Raw genomic sequence first — 16,434 nt, 5'->3', positions numbered from 1 at the left:
CATATCCTTAATTTGTTTCTCCCTCATGTACTTATTAGCTTCCCTTAAATTTATCTATGCTTTTTACTTCTCCTACATCATGTAGCACAGATTCCATGTATGAATCATTTGTCTGAACAAAGAAGTTTTTCTTGATTTCTTCATTGGATTCATTAGTGACTATCAAAATAATGGCCTAATTTTGGACTCTGTCTCAGGTGTAAACTGCTTCTCTCTCTTCTAACTTTAAACATCTCTTACCCTCAACCTTCTTTTTTCTGGAGAAAAAGACTCCTGCCTCTTTCTCATTAAAGAACCTCTGGTTGCTGGTATCATCTTTTAAAATATTTTTTGCACTTTCTATAGTCCTTCCAGATGACCAGTGCTAAACAAACTACTCTAACTGTTGTCTAGCCAAAATAATGTAAAAACGTAACATAAGTTCAAGAGGTAATGGGAACTGCAGATGCTGGACAATCCAAGATAACAAAGTGTGGAGCTGGATGACCACAGCAGGCCAAGCAGGGTCTAGCCCTTGGGTCTAGGCCCGAAATGTCAGCTTTTGTGCTCCTAAGATGCTGCTTGGCCGGCTGTGTTTATCTAGCCCCACACTTGGTTAGCATAAGTTCCAATTTGCTATTCTGTTTCCACAAAAATGAACTCCAGTGATAGCTTGCACATATCATGGCCTTGTTAGAATACTGCTAATGATCTGTGAACGTGTGTCCCTAAGTTGTGTTGCTCTTCTGCAATATTTAGACTTTATTATGATTGTTATTATGCACATAATAACCTGCTAGCATGCTGAAGAATGAAAATTTGCTTATGTCCTTTGCTGGTCACATGATAATGTAAAGGGTTGTGATATCCTTTTATTAATAGCATTCAGCAGAGCATGTACACCCAGAAACAAAGAAGTCACAGGTAAGAAGAGTAAATTAATCAATTTTTGAGAGCTTTGAGCAAAGAAAAGTCAATGTTGCAGCAACTCATCTAGCTTCTAAACCAAGTAAAGCGTATAGCATAATGGTGAGATTTGACTTTCATGCTTTGATTTGCTAGCTTGTTGTACAGGGTCACATTATTCTAAACAAACGTTTTGCTGTGACTTCAGACGTGACCCTTTATTCAAACTTCCCTTTGATGCTCTCTTCCTGTGTTGAAGGTACAGCCACATGAGTGAGAAAAGCCCATTGGCACTATGACCTTTTGACTTTGTATAAGTGTAAATTACTTAACTGTGGCAACAATCCCAGGTATGCTCAGTCCTCTTCTTAGCGATATTCATCCACACACTTCCAAAGATGATTACTTGAATGGCAACCAAGAGTGGTATGCCTTCTTACCACCATTTTCTTGTAATTTGAAAATTCTAAACAAAGTGGTACCACTACTTTGATTGAAATTTGACAAATTACTACGAATAAAAAATCTGGTTTAATGTTCTGGAAAAGTTGTTATGTTGTTATCCTAATTGTATTCAATTTGGCGTTTGACTTGTATCATCTGCCGAAAGTAATTTTTATAACTAAGTTGGGATGGGTGAACTGATTGCAGTCCTTGTCCCCGTCTCCTCCACTGGTTACAGTAAAGTATGAATTTAAAATGGGAGTTATTATTGCCAATTTTATATATATGTCAAACTGCAAATAGCTCAATATCAGAAATAAGACTGTCAAATTCTTTAAATGAAAAGTAAATAATTAGTTTATTGCAACTAAATCTAACTCAAAGACGCAAAGGTTTTTAACAAACAATTTAGACTGTGCAAGCATGCACTACTGTTACCCTTCTTGAAATAACTCCACACACAAAAAGCCTCAAATTTTGCGGGAAAAATATACTCTGCAGAGTGATATCTTAAAATGACTCAACTGAGTAACAGTTAAATTCAGGGAATGAAAGATCACAGATTGTCCAAATGTTTGTTTGTACTTGAAGTCACTTGGCACACAAGTTAGATCAGTTGTGGCTGGCTGACTTCAGTTTTCTGAATACAATGATGGTGTAGATTTCAAAGTCTACTTTAGGAACCCTGCACCTTCTGTGACAGAGGCCTTCCAGTAGGTTTTCAACTCACACAGCTTGCTGAGAGGGGTTTCAGAGAAAGTAGAGAGGGAAAAGGCTATTGCTCCAACTTATGTCTCAGACTGCCTGTGCTCAAGTCCAATTGTACCTGCAAAGTGAGTTATGTGACCTATCTCAGAAAGTATTTCAGATTCAGTAATTTCCAAGCAGGTGTGACCTTTGAAAATACAACATATTGCAGTAGCCTCTCTTGCCTTGCAAAATGTTCCTTCCAAAAAGTCCATGATACAAATATACGCTCAATGATATTTTAAATCAATTATTTGACTAACATGTCATTACAACATGATCAATGAACTGTTCTCACCATAAATGCTGCAAAATTGTTCAATGGAAAGAGTCATTTTATGAACTTAAACAACTTAATAGAAATTTACATGACTGAAAGAAGGAAGATTGTTTAGGATGTATTTGAGCGACCAGACGACTATCAGTCATTTAACACTCAATGGTGAAGAATTAAGTATTAGAATGAAGCATCGTACTGTCATAGGACAATTTAGGGGACGAGCTGGGCTGGTTTTGTGATGCAGTGGGGGAGAGGGGAAAAACTGGGCTGGTTTTGGGATGCAGTGGGGGAAGGGGAGATTTTGAAGCTTCTGAAGTCCACATTGATACCATTGGGCTGCAGGGTTCCCAAGCAGAATATGAGTTGCAACCCTGCAGCCCAATGGTATCGATGTGAACTTCACAAGCTTCAAAATCTCCCCTCCCCCCACTGCATCCCAAAACCAGCTCAGCCTGTCTCTGCTTCCCCAACCTGTTCTTCCTCTCACCCATCCCTTCCTCCCACCCCAAGCCGCACCTCTATCTCCTACCTACTAACCTCATCCCGCCTCCTTGACCTGTCCATCTTCCCTGGACTGACCTATCCCCTCCCTACCTCCTCACCTATACTCTCCCCTCTACCTATCTTGTTTTCTGTCCCTCTTCGGTGCACCTCCCCCTCTCTCCCTATTTATTCCAGTTCCCTCTCCCCATCCCCCTCTCTGATGAAGGGTCTAGGCCCGAAACGTCAGCTTTTGTGCTCCTGAGATGCTGCTTGGCCTGCTGTGTTCATGCAGCTCCACACTTTGTTATCTTAGATTCTCCAGCATCTGCAGTTCCCATGATCACATCTTAAAGTTTATTTATTTCTTCTGGCCAATTAAGTTCTCCCATTCAGGAGTCTCTCTGCACCAGACCAGTTCCTCCTGCCCTTAAAAAGGAAAATTCTATGCTCCTAATTCAATTGGAACCAACAGCTCGGGTTTTCTATGAGACCCGTGTTATAGCCAGACCACGGGTGAGGTATCCTAATTTGTTGTAGTTCCAGAGATAACAGGATTTTCCAAATTGGCAAGCTCCCCGGTGAGGAGGGATGAACCAGTGCCCTATTTTTATTCACCCACTGCCTTGCAACGGGGTTAATTAGAAAAAAGGATCCCTTTGCTCATAGATAAACTTGCTCCCAGACCCAAATGAATTTACGTTTTAAGAAGAGCCAATTGAATCAGGTTTTCTTAAATTAATAAAAAGTGAGTTTATTAATGACATGTGAGAGAAGGAATACATGAGACACATGCAAACAAATTGGAAGTAAACAATGAGTTTAAAAAGTTAAATGTAAAGAAAAACTATCGGAAACAATCTCTGAATTCTTCCTGGAGAGCAGATAAGACAACATTGCAGCTGTATTGGGTTGCATCTGTATTGGCAGCTGGACAAGCAGTTTCCTTTGAGACACTTCAGTTCCTGATTCCTGTTTCTAACTGGTTCGCAGCACTTGGACTCGGGTGAAAACCTCTACCAGCAACATAGGGTTATCTAGGAGATGGTTCTTTGACTGTGACCATCATTGCTCGCTGTTGCTTAAACCCAGACTGGTAGACACCAGAGTGTTCAGTTCTACTAGTATATTCCAGTAGAGTTAAAACTGTCTTTGTAAAGCCAATCCTTGTCTATTCTTAAAAAGAAAAAGAAATACACAATGTGTCTGCAGTTTGGGAAATAAATGCTGTGACTAAGAATTGTCAGCTCCTAGTATTTTTTTCTGTTCATTTGTGGGATGTGGGTGTCGCCGGCTGGCCCAGCACTTATTGCACATCCCTAGTTGTCCTTGAGAAGGTGGCGGTGAGCTGACTTCTTGAACCGCTGCCATCCTTCTGCTGTGGATTGACCCACAATGCCATTAGGGAGGGAATTCCAGGACTTTGACCCAGCGACAGTGAAGGAACGGTGATATATTTCCAAGTCAGGATGGTGAGTGGCTTGGAGGGGAACTTGGAAGTTGTGGTGTTTCCATACGTCTGATGCCCTTGTCCTAGATGGACGTGATCGTGTGTTTGGAAGGTGCTGTCTGAGGATCTTTGGTGAATTTCTAAGTGCATCTTGTAGATAGTACACACTGCTGCTACTGAGCATTGGTGGTGAACGGAGTGCCAATCAAGCGGGCTGCTTTGTCCTGGATCGTATCAAGCTTCTTCAGTGTTGTTGGGGCTGGTCTCATCCAGGCAAGTGGGGAGTATTCCATCACACTCCTGACTTGTGCCTTGTAGATAGTGGACAGGCTTTGAGGAGTCCGGAGGTGAGTTACCTGCTGCAGTATTCCTTGCTTCTGGTCTGCTCTTGTAGCCACTCTGTGAATGTGGTGAGTCCAAGTGAGTTTCTGGTCAATGGTAACCCCTAGGATGTTGAGAGTAGGGTATTCAGTTAACACCATTGAATGTCAAGGGTGATGGTTAGATTGTCTCTTATTGGTGATGGTCATAGCCTGGCATTTGTGTGGCGCGAATGTCTCTTGCCACTTGTCAGCCTGAGCCTGGATATTGGCCAGATCTTGTTGCATTTGCGCACAGACTGCTTCATTATCTGAAGTGTCACGAACGGTGCTGAATATTGTGCAATCATTGGCGAACATCCCTACTTCTGACCTTATGACGGAGGGAAGGTCATTGATGAAGCAGTTGAAGATGGTTGGGTGAGGACGCTACCTTGAGAAACTCCTACTGATATGGCCTGGAGCTGAGATGATTGACCTCCCACAACCACGACCATCTTCCTATGTGTCAGGTATGACTTCAACCATTGGAGAGTTTGCCGCCCAAAACCCATTGATTCCAGTTTTGCTAGGGTTCCTTGATGCCACACTCAGTTGAATGCAGCCTTGATATCACAGCCTGTGACACTAACCTCACCTCTGGAATTTAGCTCTTTTGTCCATGTTTGAACCAAGGCTGTAATGAGACCAGGAGCTGAGTGACCCTGGCGGAACCCAAACTGGGCGTCACTGAGCAGGTTGTTTCTGAACATGTGCTGCTTGATAGCACTGTCGATGACACCTTCCATCACTTTACTGATGATCGAGAGGAGACTGATGGGGCGGCAATTGGCCCGGTTGGATTTGTCCTGCTTTTTGTGTACAGGACATACTTGGTCAATTTTCCGCAGTGTCAGTAGATATCAGTGTTGTAACTGTACTGGAATAGCTTGGCTAGGAGAGCAGCAAGTTCTGGAGCACATGTCTTCCGTACTCTTGCTGGAATGTTGTCAAGGCCTGTAGCCTTTGCAGTATCCAGTGTCTTCAACTGTTTCTTGATATCATGTGGAGTGAATTGAATTGGCTGAAGAATGATATTTCTAATGCTGGGGACCACTGGAGGAGGTTGAAATGGATCATCCACTTGGCACTTTTGGCTGAAGATTGCTGCTTTATCTTTTACACTGATGTGCTGGGCTCTTCCATCATTGAGGATGGGGATTTTGTGGAGCCTCCTCCTCCAATGAGTTGTTTAATTGTCCACCACCATTCACAACTGAATGTGGCAGGACCACAGAGCTTAGCTCTGATCCGTTGGTTGTGGGATCACTTAGTACTGTCTATCACTGCTGCTTTCGCTGTTTGGTGTGCAAGTAGTCCTCTTTACCAGCTTGACCAGGTTGATAGTCATTTTCAGGTATGTCTGGTGCTGGTCCTGACATGCCCTCCTGCATTCTCCACTGAACCAGGGTTGATCCCCTGGCTTGATGGTAGTGGTTGAGTGGGGGATATGCCGGGCCATTAGCTTACAGATTGTCCTGGACTACAATTCTGCTGCTGTTGATGGCCCACAGTGCCTCATGGATGCTCAGTCTTGAGGTGCTCGTTCTGTGCGAAGTCTGTCCCATTTAGCACGGTGATAGTGCCACACAACACGATGGAGGTTATTCTCAGAGTGAAGCTGGGACTTTGTCTCCACAAGGACTGTGCAATGGTCCCTCTTACCGATATTGTCACGGACAGATGCAACTGCAGCTGACAGATTAGTAACGATGAGGTCAAGTATGTTTTTCCCTCTTGTTGGTTCCCTCACCACTGGTCGCAGATCCAGCCTAGCTCCTTTAGGGCCTGACCAGCTCGATCAGTAGTACTGCTGTCGAGCCACTCTTGGTAGAGAACATGGAAATGCCCCAGAGTACATTTTGTGCCCTAGCCATCCTCAGTGCTTCCTCTCAGCGTTGTTAAACAGTGATAAATTCTGATTCATCAGCTGAGGGAGGATGGTACGTGGTAATCAGCAGGAGGTTTCCTTGCCCATGTTTAACCTGAAGCCACGAGACTTCATGAGGTCTGGAGTAATGTTGAGGACTCCCAGAGTAACTCCCTCCTGACTGTATACCACTATGTCGCCCCCTTCGCTGGGTCTGTCCTGCCAGTGGTACAGGACATATCCACGGACGGTGATTGTGGTATCTGGGACATTGTCTGTAAGGTATGATTCTGAGAGTGTCACTCTGTCAGGCTGTTGCTTGCCTAGTCTGTGAGACAGCTCTCCCAATTTTGGCACTAATGCCCAAATATTAATGAGGAGGACTCCACAGGGTCAACAGGGCTGTTTCTGCTGTTGTCTTTTCTGGTGCCTTGGTCATTGTCAGGTGATCCATTTGGTTTCATTTTTCTTTGAGACTTTGTAGCGATTGGTACAACTGAGTGGCTTGCTGGACCATGTCAAAGGGCAGCTGACAGTCACTCATATTGCTGTGGGTCTGGAGTCACAGGTAGGTCAGACCAGGTGAGGGTGGCAGTTTCCTTCCATGAGGGACATTGGTGAACATGGATTTTTAGAAAATCAGCAATAATTTCATGATGATCAGTAAATTCTTTATTTTGAATTCAAATTCCACCATCTACCATAGTGGAATTCAAACGCGGGTCCCCAGAACATTAACAAAAAAAAAGCTGCTGGAAAAGCTCAGCAGGTCTGGCGGCATCTGTGAAGGTAAAAACAGAACCCCGGACCCGAAAAGTTAACTCTGTTTTTTCCTTCACAGATGCTGCCAGACCTGCTGAGCTTTTCCAGCAATTTTGTTTTTGTTTCTGATTTACAGCATCCGCAGTTCTTTTGCTTTTTCCCAGAACATTAGCTGGGTTTCTGGATTAATACTCTAGCAATAATACCATGAGGCTATCGTCTTCCCTCTAAACAGTTTTCTGTTTGTTGCAAGAGATCTCAGTCTAGTTTTTTTGAAATTTCTTTGACTTGTTTGGCTTTACATCCCCCTAGTCCGACATAGAATGTTTTATGAGCCAACCTCTAAATTTCCACCTGCAGTCCTTTTGTCTCTTCACGAATCCCCTTTTAAAAATGTTGAAACTAAATTCTGAAAATGTCCGCAGTACTTTGAGATTTTGACCCCTAGTCATGACTAGCATCCATTTCCAAAATCTCTCAAAATACATTTCTGGTTTCGTACAAAATTTCACTTAATTTTCAGTATGGACATTGGACTGTTTGTTTTAAACAAAACACCACCAGCCACATGTAAAATTGGATAGATATAATAATCTGGGCTAACACTTAATATTTTCAGTGGAGTCATCGTTTATCATACTTAAACTTGTTGGTTTTCCATGATGTGATAATGGGAACTGCAGATGCTGGAGAATCCAAGATAACAAAGTGTGGAGCTGGATGAACACAGCAGGCCAAGCAGCATCTCAGGAGCACAAAAGCTGACGTTTCAGGCCTAGACACTCATCAGAGAGGGACGTTTCGCGCCTAGACCCTTCATCAGAGAGGATGTTGTGATGTGTAATCCAAAAATATGGATTGCAGGCTTTTCAAATGAAGCAATAAAGGATGACAGGTGTATTAGAATTACATGTCTTCTTTGTGGCGTTAGCCATGGATCAGCGGTAGCACTCTGTGTCAGCAAGTTACGGATTGAAGGCACACTGCACAGACTTGAGCGCTAAACCCAAGCTGACACTTCAATGTTGTACTATAAGAAATGCAGTCTTTCAGATGAGACAATAAACCAAGGCATGGTTTGCTCCCTCGGGCAGAGAATGGCAGTCCCCTAATTGTTTTCAAAGAAGAGCATTTGTGATGGTCGTTATCTCACCGATTTGGCCTCCATTGGAGAACCATGTGCATGGGATGACAGGTGCTTCTGACACCGGAAGTCCCCAAATTGCCTGCGACAATCCAATCTGTCAGCGGGAAGTGGACCACCCTGGGAAACGTCAGCCCAACTCAAACAGAATGGGAGCAAACAGTGAGGGGCTGCTCGTTCGCTCTCGCCAGGCAGATTGTCATGCAGGGGTTGCTGCAGGGGGTTTGCTGGAAAATCTGTCACGGAACAAATGTGGGAAAGAAGCAGTCTGTGAAGGGAGGAGCAGCATTCAACAAGCAAACCAAATGCCGGCAGCGAAGGAGTTACCGGGATTCTGTCTTTAGCTGAGTCCAGGGGATCATTCAGCCATGACCAGGATAGGGGTCAAGGCCAAGTTTTGGGGTTGGCTTTTTTTGCCAAGGGTGGCAGCAAGAGTCTTTTTCTAGATCCAATGACTGGGTTCAAGATAAAGGAGTCTGCTGGGGCTGGCGTATGGGGAGGTGGTCATAGCCTGGTGCCAGTAACAAGGGGTGGAGGCAGCTGCAGAAGATTTGTGAGGGGAAAAGGGACATTGTAAGGTGCGTGCGGGGGAAGAGATCAAGGCTGCAAGCTGGATGTGGAGATAGGAGGATGCTTCAAATGGATGTGTGGGTGCAGAAGGGGGCTACCAGATGGGTGTGGAAGATAGAAGGGGGTGCAAGATAGAGGTGGGGGTGGAAGAGGTTGGAGAGAGGGATGCTGCGATGGAAAGAAAAAAACATTTAATCTTCTCAACAAAGAAATACTTTGCTAGCAGGGATCAAAGTAGACTTGAATTTGCTGAGGGAATGAATTCCTTGTAAAATGAATGTGGAATCTCTGTCCGACATCCATGTAGGTTCAGGAATTACTATGTTTGGAGAAAATGTAGTGAATCAGATTGTGATGAACACAGTGTAAATTGGAAACAAAATCAGAAATTGCTGGAAAAGCTCTGCGGTATCTGTGGAGAGAAATCGGGGTGAACATTCTGGATCAAGTGACCCTTCCTCAGAACTCTAACTCTGCGATGCAGCAAAATGGTCGCAGCTGTTTGGTTAAAATGTTTCACCTGTCTGCATACGTGATGGCAACACATTAGTTGAGGCCTCACCAGTCTATGAAAGCTGTATTTAGGTGGTGGCTTTTTGTAAACCAAAGTTAATTTGAGGAAGACAAAAGGTGTTACTGACTTATTCATATTGTCTTGTACCGATTTACACACAGTAGTATCTTGGAGATTATTGCTTTCCACGTGCGTTGTTGCTTTAAGTTTAATGGAAGGTTGACTAATTGATGATCTTGATTTATTCTTATTCTATTTTTTGTGTAAGACTTAAATTCCCTGTGTGTCAACACAAGCATAGATAGTGTTGTAACTATGTGTCCACATCAACTAATGTAAGTTAATGAAAATGAACAAAAAATCCCTGAAAATCAAAAACTAGCCCTCCAGAAGATCTTGAAGAACACGCACAAACAACATTTTGACCCCAGATTTTGTTGAATTCTCAGCACAGTATTTATGGAAGCGTGTGAAGAATTGTAGAGGTTGCAGGTTATGGAAGCGTGTGAAGAATTGTAGAGGTTGCAGGTTATGGAAGCGTGTGAAGAATTGTAGAGGTTGCAGGTTATGGAAGCGTGTGAAGAATTGTAGAGGTTGCAGGTTATGGAAGTGTGTGAAGAAGTGTAGAGGTTGCAGGTTATGGAAGCGTGTGAACAATTGTACAGGTTGCAGGTTATGGAAGCGTGTGAAGAATTGTAGAGGTTGCAGGCTATGGAAGCGTGTGAAGAATTGTAGAGGTTGCAGGTTATGGAAGCGTGTGAAGAATTGTAGAGGTTGCAGGCAAGATTTACAAGCACAGTTTTTGAGGTGAGGATAGATTGTTAGGTGAATTATGGGTAAACTGGCTGAAGCTATCCCCTTTGGTGAAGAGAAGGTTGAGAGGCCGTTTGCTGGAATGTTTGAGGACAATAGGACACTCATTTAAGGCAAGTGGCGAAAGAACAGAAGCCATTGTGCTGTTTGGGAACACAAACATGCTGTGACCATTCCTATTCCGCTGACTGGGTGCAAAGCCAACATTCCCTCAGCTACAAGCATGTGCAGCCTCTCCGATACTCCACTCAGAGTGATCGGTGTTGGCAAGCTGATCGCAGCATTCACTTCTCATTCCAGGTGTCACGCCACCTATGGCCTTGGAGGCCCATGCAGCTAGTGAGAAAGGACCATTTGTTTTACAGTGGTAGAGGAACAACCATTTGTGAGAATTAACTAGAAGAGGCTCTTACTTTAACACACTGCGTGATAGCAGCTAAATTCAAGTTACACAATCTGTTTGGATATGTAGTCTCCAGCATCAACCCTTTATGACAATTAAAGGACATTCTATTTTATTCTATTCAGAACCATTGCTTTCCACAACATGCCACATGAGGAACACCCCTTTTATGCACTGAGTGTTTGCAATCTAGAATGTGCTGTCTGAACATATAATATGGTTTCAATCTTGGCTTCCTGAAAGGTTTGGAATAATAGCCTGAAAAGAAAATACATATGCATTGCAATGGAGAAAATGCAGAGTAGTAGAACTATTTAAGTTGCTGTTGCAGAGAAACAGTCTGGACTTGAAGGATCGAATCACTTCCTCCTGGTCCGGAACCAATCTCTGATTCTGTAACATTTGCTTAACTTGCGCTTAACTTTAACTATGGTTTTACGGTTTCCGTATTGTCTCCAGAATCTTGTTTTCTTTTCTCAGTTACTTAAGTGATTATGTAAAATATTTTTCTCACTGGTGTAGACAAAGAAAGAAAATTGGTCTGTGATGCATTTGTTTTAGTTTTGGTTTTGGATGAAAAGTTGTCATTGCTAAGAATAAGTTTCAAGTTGTTTGAGGTGGCCCTATTTCTGCAGTAAGTCATTGTTACCTAATACTGTATAGAAAAGTCATTTTGCAATTAAGTTTTAAGATCAAAGAGAGTTGAAAGTCACACACGCTGGTAAAATTAAGACTTCCCTACCAGAAGGCCTCAGAAAATAATGATGGACCAGGGAGTTGTTCAAAAAATCTCTGGTGCAGCAAATGTTTAGTAAACCTCGGAGATGTAGTGCTTAGTAACAATCCCAAAGTATTTGAAAACTGAAAGAAAGACAGCTTCCATAGAGCAGCCATATTATTTATATTTAAAGCATGTTTCTTTACCACCTGGCAAGAGATTTTTGGAGCTATTTGATTACAAAAACAGTCAATCAAAGTGTGGAGTGTTTGGACTGGCAAAGCGATTTAAGCTGTAGATTGGTTCCAGAAGCATTTAGATGAAATAGCCTTTCAGTGAATGATAATGGAAAAGACTGTGCAGCAGCAAACATATAGCAATATCACAGGAAAGTAAGCAATAACTTCTATTGATGAGGGAAAGGGCTGTTTGAAATATAAAAAGCAACTCTTGTAGTACACACAGATGAGTGAAAACAGACTGGTGAATTGATGGGATAACAAGGTGTACAGCAGGATGAACACAGCAGGTCAAGCAGCATCAAAGGAGCAGGAAAGCTGACGCTTCGGGCCTAGGCCGTTCTTCAGAAAAAAAAACTTGTTAACACATGAAGTAGTTGAGAAAAATAACAGTAATGCATTTAAGGGAAGCTAAAATAAACATGAGGTTGGAAAGAATAAAACATTAGACTGGAAGATTACACAAAGAGGTTTGGGAGGAATATAAAAAGCATTCCTCTGCACCGCCAACTGAAGACAGTTGCAGCACATAATTTAAGCACACAGACAGCTCAAAAGTCGTGCAACAGGGATTATTTAAGACCGTAAGACCATAAGATCATAAGACATAGGAGTGGAAGTAAGACCATTCGGCCCATCAAGTCCACTCCACCATTTAAATCATGGTTGATGGGCATTTCAACTCCACGTCCCTGCACTCTCCCCGTAGCCCTTAATTCCTTGCGAGATCAAGAATTTATCAATCTCTGCCTTGACGACATCTAACGTACCCAGCCTCCACTGCACTCCCTGGCAATGAATTCCACAGGCCCACCACTCTCTGGCTGAAGAAATGTCTCCTCATTTCCGTTCTAAATTTACCCCCTCTAATTCTAAGGCTGTGCCCACGGGTCCTAGTCTCCCCGCCTAACGGAAACAACCTTCCAGTGTCCACCCTTTCTAAGCCATGCATTATCTTGTAAGTTTCTATTAGATCTCCCCTCAACCTTCTAAACTCTAATGAATACAATCCCAGGATCCTCAGCTGTTCATCATATGTTAGCCCTACCATTTCAGGGATCATCCGTGTGAATCTCCGCTGGACACGCTCCGGTGCCAGTATGTCCTTCCTGAGGTATGAGGCCCAAAATTGGACACAGTATTCTAAATGGGGCCTAACTAGTGCTTTATAAAGTCTCAAAAGCACATCGCTGCTTTTATATTCCAACCCTCTTGAGATAAGTGACAGCATTACATTTGCTTTCTTAATCACGGATTCAACCTACAAGTTAACCTTTACAGAATCCTGGATTAGTACTCCCAGATCCCTTTGTACTTCTGCTTTATGAATGTTCTCACCGTTTCGAAAATAGTCCATGCCTGTATTCTTTTTTCAAAGTGCAAAACCTCACATTTGCTCACGTTGAATTTCATCAGCCATTTCACGGACCACTCTCCTAAACTGCCTAAATCTGTCTGCAGCCTCCCCACGTCCTTAGTACTACCTGCCTGTCCACCTAACTTCATATCATCAGCAAACTTCGCCAGAATGCCCCCAGTCTCTTCATCCAGATCATTAGTATATAAAGTGAATAGGTGCGGCTCCAACACTGAACCCTGTGGGACACCACTTGTCACCGGTTGCCATTCTGAAAAAGAGCCTTTTATCCCAACTCTCTGCCTTCTGTCAGACAGCCAATCCTCAATCCAAGCCAGTAGCTCACTTTGAACACCATGGGCCCTCACCTTACTCAGCAGCCTCCCATGAGGCATCTTATCAAGGGCCATTTGGAAGTCTAGATAGATAGCATCCACTGGGTTTCCCTGGTCTAACCTACTTGTTACCTCTTCAAAGAATTCTAACTGGTTTTTCAGGCACAACCTCCCCTTACTAAATCCATGTTGACTTGTTCTAATCCGACCCTGCACTTCCAGGATTTTAGAAATCTCATCCTTAACGATGGATTCTAGAATTTTTTTACCAACAACCGAGGTTAGGCTAATCGGCCTATAATTTTCCATCTTTTGCCTTGATCCTTTCTTAAACAAGGGGGTTACAACAGCAATTTTCCAATCAGCTGGGACTTTCCCTGACTCCAGTGACTTTTGAAAGATCACAACCAAAGCCTCCGCTATTTCCTCAGCCACCTCCCTCAGAACTCTAGGATGTAGCCCATCGGGGCCAGGAGATTTATCAATTTTTAGACCTTTTAGCTTTTCTAGCACTTTCTCTTTTGTAATGCCTACCATACTCAACTGGCCAACTGGCTCTCCCTAATTGTTGGCATACTACTCATGTCTTCCACTGTGAAGACTGATGCAAAGTACTTATTAAGTTCTTCAGCTATTTCCTTATCTCCCATCACTAGCCTTCTAGCATGAATTTGGAGCGGCCGAATGTCTACTTTTGCCTCTCGTTTGTTTCTTATGTATTGAAAGAAGCTTTTACTATCATTTCTAATATTACTGGCTAGCCTACCTTCATATTCGATCCTGTCCTTCCTTACTTTTCTCTTTGTTATCCTCTGTTTGTTTTTGTGGCCTTCCAAATCTTCTGATTTCCCAGTACTCTTGGCCACTGTATGGGCTGTCTCTTTTTCTTTGATACATTTCCTGACTTCCTTTGTCAGCCATGGCTGTCTAATCCCACGCTGGGTAATCTTTCTTTTCTTTGGGATGAACCTCTGTACTGTGTCCCCAATGGCACCCCGAAACTCGTGCCATTGTTGCTCTACTGCCTTCCCCGCTAGGCTCTGCTTCCAGTCGATTTTCGTCAATTCCTCTCATGCCTCTGTAATTACCTTTATTTAACTGTAACACCATTACATCCGATTTTGCCTTCTCTCTTTCAAACTGCAGACTGAACTCTATCATATAATGATCGCTGCCTCCTAAGTGTTCCCTTACATTAAGGTCTTTTCTCAAATCTGGTTCCTTACATAGCACTAAGTCCAGAATAGCCTGCTCCCTTGTGGGCTCCATCACAAGCTGTTCCAAAAAGCCATCCTGTGAACTTTCCATGAATTCCCTTGATTTGGATCCACTGGCAACATTATTCACGCAGTCTACCTGCATATTGAAGTCCCCCATGATCACCGTGACCTTGCCTTTCTGACATGCCCTTTCTTTTTCTGGTGGATCTTGCGCCCCTGGTCCTGATCACTGTTAGGAGGTGTGTACATAACTCCCATTATGGTTTTTTTTTGCCTTTGTGGTTCCTCAAATCCACCCACACAGACTCCACATCCTCTGACCTTATGTCATTCAGTGCCATAGATTTAATTTCATTCTTAACTAACAGGGCACCCGAAATCTCTGCCCACCTCCCTGTCTTTTTGATAAGTTGTAAATCCTTAGATGTTTAACTGCCAGTCCTCAACCCCCTGCAACCATGTCTCTGTGATGTCTACCACACCATAATCATTCAAGATGATTTGTGCTGTTAATTCATCTACTTTGTTACAAATACTACAAGCATTTAGGTAAAGTGCCTCAATGCTAACTTTCTTATTATTAGAGATGTTGGAAATAAGTTATCCTTCCTTTTTTTGCATTCCTAGTCTGCCTCGAGCTTAAACCCACCTGTTCACATTCTATCCTGCTGCTTATCTTTCCATTTAACTCCATACTCCCCGTGGCCTTCGCTTTCCCTTCCCCCCAACTCAGAAGTTTAAATTTCTACTGACCACACTATTTATCCTTTTCACTAGAACACTGGTTCCAGATAGGTTCAGCTGGAGACCGTCCCAACGATACAGATCCCCCTGGTTCCAAAACTGATGCCAATGCCCCAGGAAATGGAATCCCTCTTTCCCACACCAATCCCTTAGCCATGTGTTTACTTCCCTAACTTTCTTCTCCCTATGCCAATTGGCACATGGCTCCGGCAGTAATCCTGAGATTATGACCCTGGAGGACCTGTACTTCAATTTCTTTCCTAGCGCTTGATAATCCCTGAACAGGTCCTCTACCCTAGCTTTGCCTATGTTGTTAGTCCCAACGTGGACCATGACAACTGGATCCTCCCCCTCCCGCTCTAATATCCTTTCAACCCGGTCAGAGATGTCCTGCACCCTGGCACCGGGAAGGCAACACGCCATGCAGGACTCCCGATCTGACTTGCATAGGATACTATCTGTTCCCCTAATTATAGAATCCCCTATAACAAATACTTGTCTTTTTGCTCCCCACTCTTGAATGGCCTTCTGCACCATGGTGCCGTGGTCAGCTGGCTCATCCTGTCCACAGCCCTTTCCCTCATCTGTACAGAGAGCAAAAATCTCATACCTGTTGGACCCTCTCACACTCTCTGCTGAAAAAATTTATTTCACTGGCATAAGGTCTTTACAATCACAGAGCTGAAACAAAGAAAATAGAGTTTTTTGTATGGAATTATGTCTGTGGTTCTTGTCTGTTTGAGGCAACTCTTTGTCTGTCTCCCCATCTCTCCATGAGTATTCTTTCTGCCGAAGAAGCTCAAAGAGCGTTCACTCAACTGCTTGAGCTCCCTTGCTCAGTGCCCCCATCCCTCAACACTGCTACATGCTTCTGGAGGTCCTTCTACACAGTAACAAGGAAGGATTTCTTCTCTCACTGGGCCATTAGTCCTAGCAATTGTCTTCTACAGATATCCGTGGAGGCAGCTGATTAAGCATATTTAAGGCTGAGTTACCTGTATCTTTAATTGGAAAGGAAATCGAAGATTAAGGGGGACAGGCAAGAAAATCATGTGAAGGCTAGAATCAAATCAACCATAATCTTGTCGGTAGAGCATGCC

The 16,434-nt window shown here is 43.3% G+C and overlaps 1 protein-coding gene across 1 annotated transcript in view; it reads left to right on the top strand.

Annotated features, from left to right (window-relative positions):
• The window catches only part of kcnt2 (potassium channel, subfamily T, member 2), a 702,110-nt gene that overhangs the window by 608,432 nt on the left and 77,244 nt on the right, over positions 1-16,434 (top strand). The window lies entirely within an intron of this gene.

The sequence above is a fragment of the Stegostoma tigrinum genome, chromosome 8 (assembly GCF_030684315.1).
Source record: "Stegostoma tigrinum isolate sSteTig4 chromosome 8, sSteTig4.hap1, whole genome shotgun sequence".
In the NCBI taxonomy this organism is placed as follows: Eukaryota; Metazoa; Chordata; class Chondrichthyes; order Orectolobiformes; family Stegostomatidae; genus Stegostoma; species Stegostoma tigrinum.
This window is presented reverse-complemented; position numbering and strand designations above follow the sequence as displayed.